Below are 16747 nucleotides of genomic sequence, written 5' to 3'. Positions count from 1 at the left end.
AAGGTTTAGGATGCTAGAGAACAAGACAGAGTGGATGGTGGTGGAGAGGAAAAGGAAGAGAATGTGTGATCAAGGAGGCAGTCAAGCCTTCCTTTTAAAATGCCCTGGAGTGTCACTATATGAAGAAGGTTAAGAGTCAACACATTTGAATGAAATACCACATCTACTTGCGTTCAACAAGCACCAAATAATTTCTTCCTCTTTCACTCATGTTAATGATCCTTTTCCCCTAAGCAGATTCACAAATGGGTTTTAGGAAACTTGAGAAGTTCTCATTAATTCTTATGAGTTCAGAAAAATTCTCAATTTCTATGTTCAGTGTTGCATCCCCTAATAATTTTGGTCTGATGAAACAAAAATCATTTTTCTTTCTTCTCTGACTGCCAGAGAATCTTAGCAAAGGGTGCAAAGAAATAGGACTCAGGCCACCCCTGTGAGGTAGAAAGGATCTTGACAGCCACCACGTTGAGTGAGCAGCCTCTCAAAGGTGCCCTTCTGCGTTTGCACGGGGTCTTAGGCCTCACTTCCAAAGCCCTTTGTTTCCTAAATCATTCCTTTCTTTCCCGTGCTTTTGGAAAACTATCAACACAATCAATTTAAGGGGCTAATGGCAGAAGCAACGAGACTCTTTTCTCCATTTTTCCAGAGCTCTCCAGATGGGGGTGCCTCATGTGGGACAATCATATGCCTTGATCGTTGACAGTAATGATTTGGTGAATTGCACCATAAAGGCCAATCCAGAATTAAAAGCAGTCTTCTAAAGAGAGATGAATTTTTAAAAGGTGTTTTTCTGGTGTTTAATGATAGGCCTATGTAAGTGTGAGTAAATTAGGTTCAAATTTACAAAACTCAAAAAAATCCGGCAAAATATCCTTCGCATTTCTCCTCATCTTTGAATACAGGAGCCATTAGAATTGTTGTGTCCATACTCTGCTTCGCTCAGCACAATAGGTTGCGCTAGCAACTTGAGTTTATTGTATTCTGCTAATGTGTGCAGAGTTTGGCACCTGTTCACTTTCTAATAAGGGCACAATGAGAAATGATTCTTCTCTTGTGCACTGTGCACAGCATATTCTGCTTGGAGAGGCAGAACTGGGGGCCACAGTTTCCTTCCTCATCCATAGCTAATCAAAGAAATCATATTCCCTTTCCACTGTGGTCTTTAATAAGACCGACTGGCTGTTTCTCAAAGCTAAAAGTAGAACGGGCATCTGTTGAAAGAATTAACGAGATTACTGATTTTATTTTTCAACAAAAATAGAGCTTGTAGATGTTGGAAAGCAAGACACATATTTGGTTTGGAGTATCATTAGGATAGGTTTTTCTGTCTTCAGTCCTTTCAACAGACATCCATTACACATCCAACCTTCTGATTGAGCACATGTCTCTTCTGTAATTTTAAGGAGGTATTGGAGCCCCAGTTGTGTAAGCTCTGCTGGCCAAGGGAACTATGAAAGGATAAAGGGAAAAATTAATGAAAATAATAGAATGACGATGTACTAAATACATTTCATGTATTATAAATACTTCATAATACATCTACTGTAAATAGTAGAAACTACTGTGATTAGCTATGAGCGGAACTAGAGGAAGCTTTGTAAGAACGGATTGGAAAATCTTAAAGTTGACCAGATGTCTGTGACCCCTGAGGGAGCCATGCTGCTTCTTTCCTCCCACTCTAGGTGGAGAAGGAAGGGTGCCTGAAGGTGGGTGATTTTCTCAGGGTCACAAGAAAGCATAACCCATTGCTCTCAGCCTGTCTGAACTTTCCTTTGCCTCAACCCAAGCCTAACTGGCAGGGAAGACAACCACGCTCCAGATGGCTCATTGTCAGAACATGGGCAAGTTCTTTTTTCTTTACGTCTGGGGCTCCTCCTCTGTAGAATGAGCAAGTTCTCCGAGCTGATCCCTAAAGCCCCATCCAGTTCTAAAATTTGACTACTCTTTTTATCTAGGGACTTGCCCTCTGAAATAACTCATGATATTGTTATCTTTTAACACCCCAGGAGAAATGAAAGACAATTATTGTTAAGCCCCTTTAAAGATGATGAAAGAAAGAAGGAGGAATTAATTTTATACTTTACATATAATAACATAACATTAATGAAATAACTAGAAATAAAATAGGAATTCACAGATGATTTGACTTCAGGTCAGTTTAGCGTCTGGCTTTAGTCAAGTGAATGCTACAAAAGGCAAGAATAGACTTTGGAGTCTGGCCAACGGGAATCTGAATTCCGGTTCCACCTCCACGTGACCCCAACTTACGTTCCTCCTTGTTTGGGAAGTAGAGACTGCACCGCTCAAAGAGTAGGTGCAGGACTGAAATGATTAAGCCATGTAACTAGTGTGATCCTTGGTGAGCAGTAGTCCTCAGCAAATCTTTGCTTCTCCCATAAGTACCCTCTCTTCTTTCTGTTCATTTCATTAGCCTTTCTAGCGGCCTTCCCGGTAAGCTTTGAACCACAATTGTGTTGTAATAGTCCCCGTTCATTATCATATTCTGATTTTGTGCCTGACTCCGTGCTAAATCCCTCACCTGCATCTCCTCTTGTAATATTTACAAAGGCTCCATGAGGTAGACACTATTCTTATTGCCTTCATTTTTAAATAAGGAACCTCTGTGTTTAAAGATGTATAATTCCCCAAGATCACACAACTAGCAGGCCCCAGGATTTGAACAAAGCTCAGTTAAGCACTAAAGTCCATGTAATCAGCCACCACTCTATAATTTCTTCTTTCCTATCTTGAGAGGCATAGAATGAGAGACCATCGTTCCCTTTCCCAGTGCAAAAAATATCAAATTAATACTAAATCGACTGAACTGTCATCCTTGGTTTTATAACCTAGACCTGAGACAACGGGTCTTCATGGACGACAAATGTCCAGGTAATCTTCTGTTTCTTTTTTCTTTTAAAGATTTTATTTTTCCTTTTTCTCCCCAAAGCCCCCTAGTACATAGTTGTGGGTCCTTCTAGTTGTGGCATGTGGGACACCACCTCAGCATTGCCTGATGAGCAGTGCCACGTCCGCACCCAGGATCCGAACTGGCGAAACCCTGGGCCACCACAGTGGAGTGCATGAACTTAACCACTCAGCCATGGGGCTGGCCCCAATCTTCTGTTTCTTGACTTTTAGGTAGTATTTCCAGGGGCTGCTGTCACTGAACAAGCACACGTATTCCAAGGGTTATTTGTTACTATTTTGTCTCCTGAGATCATATCATCTAAACAAAATGTACATTAAAGATAGAGAGAGATAAAGAAATTGCAATATAATTAGTTATTATGCAAGATATAGGCTCTTTGAAAATTGAATGCATGTTGAACTTAATAAATAGATACGTACTTTCCTTTATTGCTATTATTTTGAGTACTAAATTCTTACAGGCAGCAATGAAGATGAAAACACATGTGAGTTCAAAGATTTTTTTTCTGGATGGATGTGCATTATTACTTGAGGACTTGGGAGTAAGTTTCTTTCTAACTCCAGGAAAGAAAATTTAAAACATTTTTATTTTCCCTAGACTGCTCTGCATTAAATAAGTAGAGGTATTTTCTTTAAATGTAGCCTTTCCATAATTAGAGGAGAAGGTGCAGTAGGAGGGCAAGCATCTCCTGGGATAGCACGATAGCACATACTTTAGCACCAGACAGACCTGTGTTCCAAACATTGCTTCACCCCTACTAACTGAGTGACCATGAAATTTCACATATAAAATTAGCACAGTTATTCTTAGCATTGTTGAGAGAACTAAGTAGGCTTCAGGTTAAACCTGGGGGCTCAAACACACATTGCTACCACTACTCTCTCCTGCAACCCCATCAAAATGGGAGCAACAGAGTAAAGCATATGAACCTTTAAGGGAAAATAGAGCAGAAAAGAAAAGGATAGCAGATGAGGGATATCAACACATTTCTTGGAAGATGAGAAGTGGAAGAAAAAGCAGAAACTTACCTAGCAGAGACAGTTAAATCCCATGTGTATAAAGAAGGAGTGATGAATAAGAAGCAAGTAGACTGTGTCACAGAACTCCTGAAAGGCCCAGGAACCGGAGGTATGGGTGGGGAGGGCACTAAATACAGGAAGATTTATTAAGAGGCTTTGTAAGGAACACCTAGACCCATAAATCTCCTCCTACCCCCACACAGCTGGGTGACTACCCTTCTCCTACCCCAGTATGAGAAGGGAAATGTAGTCTCTGAAGGAACTGAGCCCAGATAGTGAAGAACTCAGAGGCAACAGGTGCAACAGAAGGTAACTGAGGAGCCCACTGCAGCAGGAAGATTAGGTGAAAGTCTCTATACTGAATGATGATGCCAGTATGATTGATAGAAAGATAGAGAGACACAGCTAGAGGATGTAAAATTTCATTAATGGCAAATATGAAAAATTAGAGAGAGAATTACATGAGCAGAGGACAATATAGCATGAGCCCAGGTAGAAATCAAGGCTTCTTTGGATTCTAAGTATTCTCTAAAAGATCACATGCAACTGCTGTTATCATTTGCCATGTTTGAGGTAAGGATTCCACCAAGCTCAGGATGATCCTGTTCGCCTTCTTCTAAAGGGTTTACTTTTCAGAGACCCCAATTCCATGCATCAATGTTTTGCAAACTGCTTAAAAGTCCAGACGATCACCAGGTATAAGGCAATACTGCAAAGCAACCCCAATATATCCCTGAATTTTTATTAGAAGACTGGACAAATTGAAGGTCATTTGTCCAGTTAGCACACTTCAGCCTGCAAGGTCCTTTCTGAAGCCACCCTCCATGAAGCCACAAGTGTCCCTCCAGATTACTCCACTTAGAAAGTAAAAAATGACAAGATCTAACCACCTAAAGAGATTGTAATCAGTTTTTATATGCTTCATTCTTAAATAACAATGCCTAGTCCAGGAGAAGTAGTCTTACGAGAAAATAATTCTCTAACTAAAAATAAGGATAAAACCAAACAAACAGAAAAAAGAGATTGACAACACAAAGAGCATGAGAAAATTACATATATGTATGTGTGCACATACATGTGGGTGCAAATGTGCATGCATGATCCATACGGAGGTTTAGAGGTAATTCAGATAAACTCTTATGCTAAAGAGAATCAGAATGCTGGGGGCAAAAATATAAAATCTGCTTGACTGAACCAAGGAGATGAAAGAATTGTACACTGAAAACAACAAAGCATTGCTGAAAGAAATTAAAGAAGACATAAATGAATGGAAAGGCATTCCATGTTCATGGATTGAAAGACAATATTGTTTAAGTGTCATTACTACTCAAAGTAATCTACAGATGTAGTGCAATCTCTATCAACCCAATGACTTTCTTTGAAGAAATAGAAAAATCCATCTTAAAATTCATGTGAAATCTCAAGGGACCCCAAATGGTAAAAACAATCTTGAAAACAAGGAAGAAAGTTGGAGGACTCACATTCCTTGATTTCAAAATTTATTACAAAACTATAGTAATCAGAACAGAGTGGGATAGGCATAAAGACAGACATATAGACCAATGAAATATAATAGACAGCCCAAAAGTAAACGCTTACATATTTGGTTTTGACAAGGGTGCCAAGACCATTCAATGGAGAAAGGACAGTCTTTTCAGTAAGTAGTACTGGGAAAACTGGATATCCACATGCAAAAGAATAAAGTTAGATCATTACCTTATACCATATCAAAATTGGGTCAAAGATCGGAAGTAAGAGCTAAAACTATAAAACTCTTAGAAAAACGACATATTGGAAAAACTTCATGACATTAGATTTGACAACAATTTCCTGGATATGACACCAAATCACAGGAAACAAAATAAAAAATCAATTGGACTTCATCAAAATTAAAAACTTTTATGCATCAAAGTTACCATCAACAGAGTAAAAAGGCAACCTACAGAATAGGAGTAAATATTTGCAGCTCACACATATAATAAGGAATTAATATCTAGGATATATAAAGAACTCCTAAAACTCAACAACAGCAACAAAACAGCCCAATTCAACAAAAGGGCAAAGGATTTGAATAGACATTTATCCAAAGAAGATATAAAAATGGTCAATAAGCACATGAAAAATACTCAACATCACTAATCATTGGAGAAATGCAAATGAAAACCATGAGACATCAGTTTATATCCATTAGAGAGTCTATTATAAACAACAATAACAACAAAAACACAGAAAAAAAGTGTGGAGAGGATGTGGAGAAATCAAAACTCTTGTGCATTGCTGGTGGGAATGCAAAATGGTGCAACCATTGTGGAATACAATATTAGGGTTCCTCAAAAAGCTAACAAAAAACTACTATATGATCCAACAACTCCACTTCTGAGTATGTACTCCCCAAAATTGAAAGCAGGATCTCAAAGAGATATTTACAGACTCATGCTCAGAGTAGCATTATTTATAATAGCCAAAAAGTGGAAGCGAGCCAAATGTCCATTGATGGGTGAATGGATAAAGACAGTGGTCTATATCTACAATGGAATATTATTCAGCCTTAAAAAGGAGAGAAATTCTGATACATGCCACAACATGGGTGAACCTTGAAGATATTATACTAAGTGAAATAAGTCAGACACAAAATGGCAAATATTGTATGATTTCACTTATACGAGATACCAAGAACAGTCAGATTCATAGAGACAGAAAGTTGAAGGGTGGTTACTAGAGGCTGGGAGGAGGAAGGAATGGGAACTTATTTAATGGTACAAAGCTTCAGTTCTGGATGATGAAAAAGTTCCAAGAATGGATAGTGGTGATGGCTGCACAATAATACGAATTCTCTCAATGCCACTGAATTGTACACTTAAAAATGGTTAAAATAGCAAGTTTTATGTTATGTATATTTTACCACAATAAAATAATCTGCTTGAAGTTATGAGAGGCATGACCAGAAGGCGAAGATTACTAGGTCAAGTCTGAGAGAAGGCAACCAAAACCAAAACCATAGCCAAACCAAAACAAAAAACGGAAACCCAGAAATCAGAAGGATGAGCCCACCGTTTAGGACATCTTTCTGCCCAGGGACAATTGTCAATCCAAAAGAGGTAACTGAGAGTCTAATCAGCATTTTTCACAGCTTTGTGGAGTGTGAGAGAAGAAAGAGTTCAAAAAGAAATGAGAGTTCAAGACCATTACAGGTGAGGTCCCTGGTCAACTCTGCATGCTCTGGGTTTAGGTCCTAAAGGATTGTACCCGAGGAATAAGGGAGAATTGGAAGTAAGCTATTGTGCATTCAGATTGCATCCCAGCTTCAAATCATCTGAGTGGCCTGGGAAATAGCAAATTCTGAAAATGGAATAACAGGAGTCTAGATTGCTAAGATTCCACAGAGACCTGGAAAGAGCCAATAAAAATTATCTGGAGGAAAATGACATGACTCCATACCTCAAATTACTTCTAAAAATTTTCAAATACAATTCTTGGAAACTTCCCCTAACAAAAAAAGAAATGTCACAACAGGAGTCACTACTACATGAAGGAGAACCAGTAGAAACAACAGACAGCAGAAACAGATCTGCAGAGCTCCAGACGTTGCAATTATTAAACATAGACTTTAAAATAATTCTTCTTATTATGGTCAAGGAGCTAAACCACAGGATTAAATATTTCTGCATAGAACTAGAAAACGAAAAGTAATATGTGTTTAAAAAGAACAAAATACAATTATAGAAATAAAAACATAATAACTAAAATTAAGAATTCAATGCTAAGGTTCACAGAAGATTAGAAAAATTTGATGAGAAAATTAGTGAATTAGTTAAAAGATCAGAGGAAAAATATCCAGAGGAAAGCATAAAACAAAAGGATGGAATCCGCAGAAAAGAGAATAAGAAACATAGGCAATACAGTTACAAGTTCTAACATACCTACTGGCTTTGAGCTTTCCAAGACTGAGGAAAAGCATTAATTCACAGATTCCAGAATACCAAAGAAAACCCAAGCCAGAAAAATAAAAAGAAATCCATACCTAAAACTATTGGAGTAAAACTGGGAGTAGGTAAGTGAGGGGGAGAAGGGGAATGAAAGGGAAAAGAAAATAATAAAAGCGATCAGAAAGATTACACTCAAAAGAACAATGAAATCTAAAATTAACTGTGCAATATCTTTGATGTTCTGAATCCCATTTCACAGCAAAAATGTCCTTCAAAGCTGAAGGTAAATTAAATATATTTTCAGACAAACAGAAGCTGAAATAATTCTTCGCTAACAGACCTGACCTACAGGGAAAACTAAAAGATATTCTCCAGGCAGAAGAAAATTCATCTTAGATAGAAAGCTTGAGATGCAGGAAGAAATGAAAATGATAAATATGTAGATTAATCAAAACAAATATTGACTGTATATTATTATTTTTCATAAAGTTTATGTTGTAAGCAGAATTAAAATTGCATGACAGGAGGAGATGAACTGAATTAAAGTGTTTTAATGTCTTACATTGCCCAGGAAGAAGGTAAGAGTGCTGAGTAATGTTAGACTCTGATGAGTCAGTATGCAGGCTGTGATCTCAGGAACAGCTGTGAAAAGAGTCACACGAGTGCCTATCCAGCCAGCTGCCAAAAAATGAAATAATTTTTTAATCCAAAAAGATGTTGAGAGACAAGAGAATATAGAAGAAGGAAACATAGAAATTATATAGCAAGGTGATAGATTTATATGCAAATGTACCAATATTATATTCAATATAAAAGAATGACAACTCAAATTAAAAGACAAAACTCGTAAGACTGGTAAAAAAGCCTATACGCAATTTAGGGAGGACACATCTAAAACACAAGTATACAGAGAGATTGAAAATAAGTGAATAGAAAAAATATTTCATGTAAAAACAAACCAAAAGAAAGTTTAAATAACAATATTAATATCAAAGTAGACTTTAAGGCAAAAAAATATATCATTAGCTAGGAGGAGAGGCACCTCAAAATGATAAAACATCTGATTCACCCAGAATACATAACAATTCTAAACATGTATGTATCTAATAACATAGCATTATAAAATATAAAAGAAAAAGTGGGAGAAATATAAGGATAAATAGACAATTAGTGGTAAATGACAAAACAAACAGACAAAGTATCAGTAAGGATTTAGATTTGAATAACACAATCAGCAAATTAGATCTAAAAGATATATATATAGAATACTACATCCTATAATTGCAGAATGAGCATTAGTTTCAAGGACAAATGGACCACTTAGAAATATTGATCATATATTGAATCATAAAGCAAGTCTCTACAAATTACAAAAGATTAAAAGCATACAGTATCTTCTCTGACCACAAAGCAATTAGGACAGAAATAAATTTTAAAATATAGTTAGAAAAACATCACATGTTTTGAAATCAAGAAAACATTATAAATAATCTAAAGGTAAAAAAGAAATGCAGTAATAAGTTAAAATTAAACTGAAATTAAAGAGAAAAGAATAATGAAACTCAGAATATATTTCAAGCCAAATGTTCATGAAATATTCCATATCAAAACCTGTGGGGGGAAAAGCTGTACAGAGAAGGAAGTTTTTAGCTCTAAATGCTAAAAAATAATAAGTAACTACCTCAGTAAATCAGAAAAAAGTCAGCTAAATACACAAAAGAATGTGCAAAAAAGTAAGTAATAAAGGCAGGAACAAACATTAACAAAATAGATATACAAACAAAATCAACAAACCAAAAGTTTTTCAAGTTGATTTTTATGGAACCATATTATCCATAGAGAAAAGTTCACATATCACTAAATAGACAGCTCAATGAATTTTCACAAGGTCAACTTTCTTGTTAGCAACATCCAGATCAAGAGAGTCCTAGCAGCACCTCTGATGCCCCACCGTGCTCCCTACCATTACTACTCCCACAAGAGAAAATACCACCTGGACCTCTGACTCCATAGATTAATGTATCCTGTTTTTATTTATATTAATGGAGAGCAATTCATTTATTTAAGATGAGTAAAATTGATAAGCCTCTAGGAAGGCTTAGCAAATTAAAGAGCAATCACAAAAACTATAAAAGAGAGCAATTACAAAAATAGCAAATGTCAAGAATGAGAAAGGTGACATCACTACAGATCCCACATAAATAAAGGCAATAAGAAAATATTATTAATATCTGAAATGTAATGGGAAATTTTTTTAAAGTTGAAAATTAAAAAAACAGAAACAAGAAGAAATAGATACCTGAATAATTCTGTAACTTACAATGAAATTGAATATGAAATTAAAACTTTTCAAGAAAAATCACAAAGACCATATGACTTCAAAGGGAATTCTTCCAAACATTTATGGATGGAATAATTCCAATCTTAGATAAACTCTTTCAGAATATAGGAAAAGAGTAAATAGTCCCCAATTCAGAAAGACAAGCCCATCATTTGGGACATCTTTCTGCCCAGGGACAACTGCCAATCCAGAAATGATAGCCGAAAGTCTAAGCAGTATTTTTCACAGCTAAAAATCACTCATTTTCACCAATGCAAAAATTCTAAACATGGTATTGGCAAACGAAATTCAGTGAAATATGAAAATGATGATACATCAAAACTAACTTTGTTTTTTCCAAGAAAAAGATAATTGAACATTAGAAAAATCAATCGGTGTAATTAGCCACATTAACAAAATAAAGAAAAAAATCATGTAGTAATCTCAATAAATGAATATGGTAGATTGGTTTATTGATCTCAGTTCTTCACTTGCTTATAGCAATTACTATGTCTACGTTCTTGCCATTGCTCATTGTGGACTTGACCTTGTGACTTACTTTGACCAATATGATGTTAGTATAGTCATATGCCACACAATGACGTTTCAGTCAATGATAGACCATGTATATGGCAGCGGTCCCATAAATTAGCACCATGTAGCTTAGGTGTGTAGTAGGCTGTACCATCTAGGTTTGTGTAAGTATATTCTATGATGTTTGCATGATGATGAAATCGCCTAAAGACACATATCTTAGAATGTTTCCCTGTCGTTAGGCAATGCATGATTGTAGACGTGATATGAGAAAAGACTTAAAATGTACTTGAACAGTTAGACTTGCCCTCTTGCACTTCCACCATCATCATGATAAGAATATGGCCCTAGGTGGCTTGCTGTTCCCAGAAGAGTGAGAAACATAAGGAGCAGACTTGAGCCCAACCCATGGCCTGGTGGTAAGAGTTGCCAAACTCCACAGAGTCCAGCAGACCAGCTGTTCAGTTGTCACAAGCCACTGAGTTTTATTGTTAAACAGCACTGATATAACACATGAAAAGGATATGGTAAAATTTAACATTTTGTGATAATAAGAACTTGTAGCACACTAAAAGTAGAAGAGAACTTCTTTAGTTTGATGAAGAAAATCTACAAACACCCAGAGTTAATATCATACTTACTGATATGATTGGATATGTAAAAGTCCAAAACCATCTATAGATAAATTACTAGCATCAATAATGAGTTTAGGAAGATTGCTGGATACAAGGCCAATATACCAAAACTAATTGTATTTCTTTATACAAGCAACCCAGGTAGAAAACATATATATAGCAACACCATATACTAGCAACATCTTATAGAAAAATAAAATTTTAAAAAGATGTTATTTACAACAGCATCAAAACTAAACAATTAGAAATTAATCTTTTTAAATGACTTGCCAGAGTTCTAAGCAAAAATTTAATAAAACTTTATTGAGAAAGAATAATAAAACCTAAATAAATAGAGACATAGGTCATGTTCATGAAATGGAAGACTCTATATTGCAAATATCTCACCCAAATTGATATAGAGATTCAATACAAAATAATAAAAACCCCAAGACATCGTTTCTGTGTGTGTATGCCTGGATGAAACTTGACAATGGATTTCGAAATTCGTATGAAATTGCAAGAAGAATTTGGGAATACTTGTGCTATTGAATATCAAGACATAAATAAAGTTGTGGTGATCAAGGTAGAGTGGAATTGGTGCATGTAAAGACAAATAGACCAACGTAACAGGATCAAAAGCCCAGAAACAGAAGCATATACACATGAACACTTGATTTATAACGAAAGTGGCACTACAGAGCAGAAAGCGAGGACAGATTTCAACTAATGGTTCTGGGTTATTTGGATATCCTCATTAAACAAAAAGAAAGAGAAAACTTGACTTTGCCCTCACGCCATCTACAATATCAATTCCTGGTGACTTTTAACCAAAATGTGAACCAAAAAACAATAAATCACAACATAATTATTCATCGGGAAAATAAACATTATAAACCCGTAAGTGATTTTCACACTCCTGGAATGGCTAAAATTAAAAAGACAAACAAAAGTGGTGTACCCACAACATGACTAACAAAAATGTACAACTGAAATCTCACAAGGTTGTAATCTATCATAACATTAATAAAAAAAAAAATTTAATGAAAAAAAAAGACAAACAAGAGTTGGTGAGGAGCAATTGGGACTCTCTCACACTGCTGGGTGGAGTGGGAGCTGGGAGACAATAATGGCAAACACTTTGACATTCTCTACTAGACTTAGGATATGCTGACCCTATGACCCAGAAATCGCATTCCTAGGTATGAACCTAACATAAATATGCATCAAAAGTGAAAGGGGTTCGTACATTGTAGCATATTTATACAATAGAATGCCTTAAAGAATGAAAACAAATGAATTTATGTGTAACATGGGTGAACTTCTCAAACATAGTGTTGAGCAACAGACTAAAAATAACATATACAGTATAATTCCAGTTACATAATATTAAAAAACAGAAAGCCAGCCCTGACGCCTAGCAGTTAAAGTTTGGCACACTTTGTTTTGGAAGCCTGGGTTTGGTTCTCAAGCACAGAACCACACCACTTGTCTGTCGGTAGCCATGTTGCGGTGATGACTCACAAAGAAGAACTAGAGTGACTTACAACTAGAATATACAACTATCTACTGGGGTTTGGGGGAGGGAAAAAAAGAGGAAGATGGGCAACAGATGTTAGCTCACGGTGAATCTTTCCCATCAAAAAAACAAAAGAAAAGAAAGGCACAACTAAATTTAGTTTTTAGGAACGAATGATAAGATAGTATAACTGTAAAGAAAACAAGGAAATGTCTACCCTTAAGGGCAGGACAGTGGTTACAATTAGGGGATGTGAGGAAACTGCGGCTGGAGAGGACTAAGTATGAGGCTATTGAGGTGGCTAACAGTGTTCTATTTCTTTCCTAGACTGGTGGTTACAGGAGGTTCATTGTATAATAATTCATTAAGGTATATATTGCTTATTTATCTACCTATTTCTATGTGTTATTTGGCAAATTTTTCAAAAGCTTAAAAAAGAAAAAATCACAGAATAAAAACATCCTTAAGAAAACAAAAATGTGGGGCTGGCCCTGTGGCTGGGTGGTTGAGTTCGTGCACTCCGCTGCAGGCGGCCCAGTGTTTTGGTGGTTCGAATCCCGGGTGCGGACATGGCACTGCTCATCAAACCATGCTGAGGCAGTGTCCCACATGCCACAACTAGAAGGACCCACAACGAAGAATATACAACTATGTACTGGAGGGCTTTGGGGAGAAAAGGGAAAAAATAAAATCTTAAAAAAAAAAAAGAAAACAAAAATGTGATTTCCAAAATTATAAAAATATCCAGGAAAATAAAGCCCAGTATATATCCTGGAAAGAAAAAGTAACAGAAAACAGAAAAAGAATAAGATAGAGGATCAACCTTGAAGGTGTTGCAATAAATGGTGAGTAGATTCAAACACAGAAAAGAGAGAACGTGGAGGGGAACACATTAGCAAAAACCAGTAAAATATTTTTCCAGAATGCAAGGACATGGTTTCCTAGCTAACAAGGACCCCCACAAAACAGCCCACACCAAGGGTCATAATTGTGAAATTTAGGAACACAAGAGGTGAAGAGAAGATCACAAAGTTTCCTGGAAACAAACAAATAAAATGGGTTTGTATAAAGAGTCAGGGATTAGAATGGCCTTGTGCTTAATGTCAATACTGGAAGCCTTCAAGTTTCTTGAACATTATTACCAACTTCTAATTTTACACCAGCCACATTATCAATCAAGTGTGAGAGAAGAATAAAGACTTTTAGACCTGTGAGGACTCAATTTGCTTCCCTTGTATTCTTTTTCAGAAAGAAACTGAACTCTATGCTTCCTAAAATGAGTGAGTTAGAAAGGTAAGTCATTTGATGCAGAAGAGAGAGGATTCAAGATGGTAGAGTGAGATTAATTTCCGGAAGAGGATGAAGGGAAGAGCCAGGCCATCAGCAGGGCATCACACAGGATGGGGCAGGAGGCAAACAAAGGGAGCGTATCTGAAAGAACCCAGGGACTGGTAGGTTTCCTGGTTGGTGACTGATGAATGTATTGAGGAATTTTAGAGCTTTCTGGATGAACTTTGGCAAGATTTAACAACAGCATATAGAGAATTAAGCAAATGAAAAAACAAAGTAGTTATTAACTCCAGGAAAAACAAACGTATACAAGAAAGGGAATGCAAGAATAGTGGATAGCTCAACCATGAAAGAAAAATAATTAATAGATTTAACCAGATATTGTGCGAAACTGTTTTGAGAGATGAAACGAGGGGAAATGAGTGGGGGGATAGTGGGGAAGGGTAGGAAGGCTGGAAGGTCTAAATCTTAATATTGAATATTAGGAAGTCAACCAATAATGACTGACCTTGTAAAGCCAAGGAGTAGGATAAATATGTCATTTAAACATAAAAGCTAAAGTATAAAACTTCCAATAGAAAACCTTTGCAACTTTGGGATAGGCAAAGATTTCTTAGATAGGATATAAAAAGCACAAGTTATAAAGGAAAAAAATTGATAAATTGGACTACAATAATATTGGCCAAATTCATTTTGTCCTGATTACTGTAGCTTTATAGTAATTCACGCCTTCAGGTAGTATGAGTCCTCCAATTTTGTTCTTTCATAAGGCTTCTTTGGATTTTCTAGGTCCTTTGCATTTCTGAATAATTTTAGAATCAACTTGTCAATTGCTACCAAAAAAAAGCCTTCGGAGATTTTGACGATTGATTTATTTTAGCAAAAATATATCAAAGCTCTTGACAATCAGTCAAAAAAATCTAAGTTCCACGTCTGAGTTCTTTTGTTAACCAGACAAGTAACATATTTGTCAATTGGGGGGTGTGGCTTAGTGATCAGGATGTGAGTGCCATGGCTGGATGGCCCAGGTCCCAATCCTGGCTCTGCCATTTACTAGCTGTGTGGTATGTACAAGGCATTTAATTCTCCACAGCCTCATGCGTAAAGACAAAAATAATAGTGCCTAGTTCGTAAGATGGTTGCAAGGTAGATGAGTTAGTGCATAGAAAATTCTTCGGTCAGTGTCTGGCATGTACCAAGTACTATCTAAGTGTCTGTTCTTATAATCACACCTATTTTTTCCTTACCTCATCCCAGAATTTATTTAAAGTGGCTTACAATGAGACATAAACTATATCAACATAGCCTAAATGAAAAGTCAGAACAAAAGCGAAGAAAAAATAATTTGTACTAACAGATTCTGAATTTTCCACAAGTTGCAATTAAAGATGTTTTTCTCCCTCATGGGCGTTATACTCATCAAGAACTTTGCATTTCTAATTTAGATACAAGGATATAAGAGAAAGTAGACCCAAGAGAAGCAGAAGAATGAACAAAGCCTGCAAGGAGGTCCGGAGAGAAATAGAGCCAGCAGACGATCCAGAGCAAACCTGGGCTGGGGGGGGGGGGGGGGGGATGGGGGAGGGTGTCACGGGAAGTGAGAGGGGCGTCTGGGAGTCACTTTACACACAGAGCTCCCTTTGAAGAATTCTACCTGGGGTAATAGGGAGGGAGTGAAGGCTCTCGAGAAAGGAGCTCGCATTATTCAGAAAATTAACCTGATTTTGGTCCTTATTAATTTCATAGTCAGAAGTTTAAGAGTCATAATGGCAAGATCCAAGTAGACTGTTGTAGAAAAGCAAAACAGAAATGTACAATAAAACGAAGGGAAGGAAAGAAAGTTCTTCTCTTAGTAGGATCGATCATGCATAGCAAGCTGGCTATCACTCATTTTCAGGAATCTAGGTCTAAAATAAATATGTCCTTTGGGTAACTTCTTCTGAGAATCAAATGGAAATATTTTAGGGTCTCAGAGCTCCAGACTAGACATTTTTCAAATAATTTCCCATGGTACAAATAAATTTAACAGAAACAGAAGGAGCCAGTGTTCCTGAGAAATTACTTCCTTTTTTCATCCTTCTTTGCAATCACTGTTGCAGTAACCTGGGAGACATTCACCCTACAGGTGCCGATGGTCTGGGGTGCTCTTGCTAGCACACTCTATTCCTGGCTAGCAGGATAAGTTCACAACTTCTCATCAAATCATACCTGGAACAGAAAACTCCTGGAGACAAGGGACGTTTATCGCTCTGAGGGTGATCTGCGCTTTCTCTAGTTTCCTTGGAGTAAACAGCGAGGTGATGGCAGTTTAACCCTCACGCGGAGCAGTGACACTCCCTCCTGGCTGGGCATTACATCCGCTGAGGAACCCAGGGTGTGGAGGCCTGAGCTGCCTTCCGGGTTGACTGAGCCAGAATCTCGAGGGTGGAGCGGAAGTATCCCGCAACTCTGCTCGCTCCCGCGGTGATTTACGGGTGTCCTGCTCACAGCATTATTCCAGGCTTCCCTAAGAACAACCTGCTGACCGCATGTTCCAGCCGATAGAGCCCGCTCTGTTTTTAGCCAATACTTTTATTCCCTTCTAAATTGTAAAAAT

At 37.0% G+C, this 16747-nt stretch overlaps 1 long non-coding RNA gene across 1 annotated transcript; it reads right to left on the bottom strand.

The window, feature by feature from the left end:
* Positions 1 to 1224: 1224 nt before the first annotated feature.
* LOC139083104 (uncharacterized) lies at positions 1225 to 16522 on the bottom strand. The gene is made up of 2 exons (XR_011539673.1): positions 16360 to 16522; positions 1225 to 1448 (listed from the first exon to the last, which is right to left on the bottom strand). It is a non-coding gene; the product is annotated as an uncharacterized lncRNA (long non-coding RNA).
* Positions 16523 to 16747: the final 225 nt, after the last annotated feature.

Source organism: Equus przewalskii, chromosome 4 (genome assembly GCF_037783145.1).
Source record: "Equus przewalskii isolate Varuska chromosome 4, EquPr2, whole genome shotgun sequence".
Classification (NCBI taxonomy): domain Eukaryota; kingdom Metazoa; phylum Chordata; class Mammalia; order Perissodactyla; family Equidae; genus Equus; species Equus przewalskii.
The sequence above is the reverse complement of the archived record's forward strand: the minus strand, read 5'-3'. Positions and strand labels throughout refer to the sequence as shown.